The sequence below is a fragment of the Garra rufa genome, chromosome 21 (assembly GCF_049309525.1).
Source record: "Garra rufa chromosome 21, GarRuf1.0, whole genome shotgun sequence".
NCBI lineage: Eukaryota > Metazoa > Chordata > Actinopteri > Cypriniformes > Cyprinidae > Garra > Garra rufa.
In genome coordinates, this window is record NC_133381.1 from 25,918,735 (window position 1) to 25,922,116 (window position 3,382).

A 3,382-nucleotide genomic window follows, 5' to 3' on the forward strand; every position below is an offset into this window, starting at 1 on the left:
CAATCAGCTTCATATTTGATGGCTTTGTGCTCAGTAGGCAATGACACTAAAATTCTCAGAAAGAGCATTAGAGCAAGGCACACTTTCTTTACCGCTCTGCATACAGTGTCTGTACTAATGTGCTCTGACTACCATTTAAAAATGACACAGGTCAAATAAATACACATGTCTAATCAAAATAATCCTATACTATATGATAAATAATAATCGTATTTATGAAAGGACATGCCATTTTTGTCACTTTGACAGTGTCTGCATGATGAAAATATGTGCAATAAATTAATGCACCTAAAAATGCTTTTCTTACTTAGTATTGTCTTGTTGTTTCCAATTAAAAAAAAAAAATCTAAAGATTCTTAAATCAAAATGTCTTTCTTTTTTCTGTCAAAAAGGTTTTTGAAAAAAACATTCCAGGATTTTTCTCCAATTTTCGATGGGAGCCAACAGGTTGAAGGTCCAAATTTCAGTTTCAATGCACCTTCAGAGGGCTCTACATGATCCCAGCCAAGGAATAAGGGTCACTGGAAACTTCAACTTCAACCCATTGTAGTCCACTATATGCAAAAATCCTGGAATATTTTCCTCAAAAACTTTACTTTTTTTTTTTATTTGAAGAAAGAAAGACATGAACATCTTGGATTACATGGGGGTGAGTAAATTATCAGGACATATTTTCTCTGCAAGTGAAGTTGTCTTAAGTTGAATATATATTTAATTAAACATTCTGATGAAACTGTTCCATGTTCTTCATCAGCACAGTATTTTAAATGTAATTGTGCTGTATTTCTTTAAAAAAAAAAGCTAAAAATTTAAAATGTACATTTTATATGGCATTTGTAAAGACTTTGTATTTTGTCTTTTAAATAAAACTGTCCATTTTCCACCTTGAGCATGCTTTGAAACTTTATTGAAGGTTTTTTTTATTTTAATGATTTGTAAAATAACAGTGTTTCTCTGTAGAACATTTAGTGCTTTTATTGTAGTAATCTAGGTAAAATCTGTCAAATAAGGGTTTTACACTGTAAAAAAACAGTCAAACCACTGGCAGATACAGCTGCCAAACAAAAACCACAAAGTTAAGTGAAATATTGTAACTGAAACAAGGGAAATTTTGTAAAATAAAGGTTTTATACTGTAAAAAAGGTCCCGTAAAAAAACGGTCAAATGACTGGAAGCTGTGTCTGCCAAACAAAAAATTTAAAATTAAAGTTAAATATCATAATTGAAACAACGAAAAATCTGTAAAATAACTTTTTTCTGTAAAAACTTATCTCTGTAAAATTATTGTTTTTGCACTTTATTTCATTTTTTATATATTTTTTTTACAGTGTACAGTGTAAGGTGTTTATTTAATCTTTTAAGTGTATTTTTCTTATTTTGAATATTATCTGTCAATTGGGTAAGAAAAATAATCTTGTTTCCAGTTGCATTAAGATTATTTTTCATGTTTTAAGTAAAATGCACTAAATTTACATTCCAAAACACTCATTAAGAAAAGCATTTTTGAAGCATAAATGAATGAATGATGTATTTAAACATCACTTGCGCTTTAAAAAGGGGGAGGAGACCGAAAGAAACTCTGGGTTTACCGAAGAAAACCTGCTCCCGACCAGGTTAGGTTCACAGAGTAAGTTGCCATGGTAATTGACTCTGAGTATAAGTTACCTCTCTTTCAGAAACGGGCTTGACTTACTCTGCTTTCTCAGGTTTAACATACCTCCCATTCTGAAACCGAAAACCCAGAGTTTCCCTCATTTCAGGGTTAACATACTCAGAGTTTTCACTTAACCTCCTTTCTGAAACGGGCCCCAGGATTTCCAGGGCAAGAATCTTGACAACTTTCGTGTTTGTTCTTATCATTTACAGTCAGATAGGTGAAATATTAGGCTAATATCTTAATTAATACTGCTGGTACGTCTTTAGCACCTATTAACTTTAGTTTGTCAAAACTGTGCCCTTCCCTGCTTACTAAGTCCTTTAATATATTTAACAGCTTCCACACATTTTTTTTTCTGTGGTTTAGACGGCATAAATTAGCAAACAATGTATTCAGTAGTACATTGACCTTCCAATCCATGCTGTTGTTTACATCCGAGTGGCACCAATACCGCCGCGCATTTGGGTAACTGAACAAACTCGTGAGGTAAGTGCAATTCAACGTGAATAACAACGTGAAGTAAACTGTAAAACTGTTTGCACTATATTGATAATACATTAAAATAATATGGTAAGACACCAATTTGCAATTTCAAGCAGCAAAACGAGCTGGTTTGTACAGTTAAAAATAGCTGGACACGAAAGAGACCATCAGACCCATAAAATTTACAAATGGCCATGCCTGTTCTTGTGGTAAAATAAGGTGGATGCTATAAATTTCAACAATTTCTAAATTATTAATACCATTTGTTGACTGAAACAAGTGTTTGATGTTTAGGCAGTGAAATACATTAACTGTAAAATGATAAAATAACTGATGACCATGCAATTAAAATGACATAAAACCTCATTGAACTTCATTACATGTGCATTTTATAACAAATAGGTCTTGTTTCAGTCGATCAAAAAGGATAGTTTACCAAAAAAAAAAATATTTACTCACCCTTACTTCATCCCCATCAAAACTGTCCACTTTATTTGGGCGCGGCCATTTGTAAATTTTAGGCGGCTAGCTTCCGGTCTCATCCACCTCCAGCTATTTTTAACTGTATAAAACAGCTTGTTTTGCTGCTTGATATTGCAAACTGGTCAGTCTTACCATATTGTATTAATATATTATATTAATTATGAACACACTGGTTTGTAGTGCAAACAGTTTTATTGTTTACTGTACGTTGTTATTCTTCTCATTATTTCTGGAAGTCTGGCTCATATGCTTACCGTGTTGAAGAGTGTACTTATTCTTTACCGTGGAACACAAAGGATTTTTCATTTTGAGTGAAAATACATATTGTCACCTACTGTCCTAACGATCTAACCTGTAAAAACGGCCAGTAAACAAATCTTTAGTGAACCGACTTAAAAGATTCAAGTCACTACATCAAAATCCCCACAAGTGTTTTTGGGACATCCAGCAGCTGTTCAGGGTTTGTTCCTCATTTAGACGACAGAGGGAGCCACTAGAGCACTTTTGTGTGGGACTGCAGCATCCAAAGTTCGTCGTAAACATTTGTATTATTTAATAAGAGCTTACAATGTCTGTTTACTATTTGTATAATCAATACTAAGACTTTCCTTTTGTCACAGTGTTTGCTACTAACATCTCTACACTGAATTGCTTTCACATGTAAATTCTAAATTCAGTCCATTTTATTATTCAGGAACATGAACAGCCATTGCCCTTGATGAATGTCAAAGTGTGAAACATCTACAGATCACCTTCACG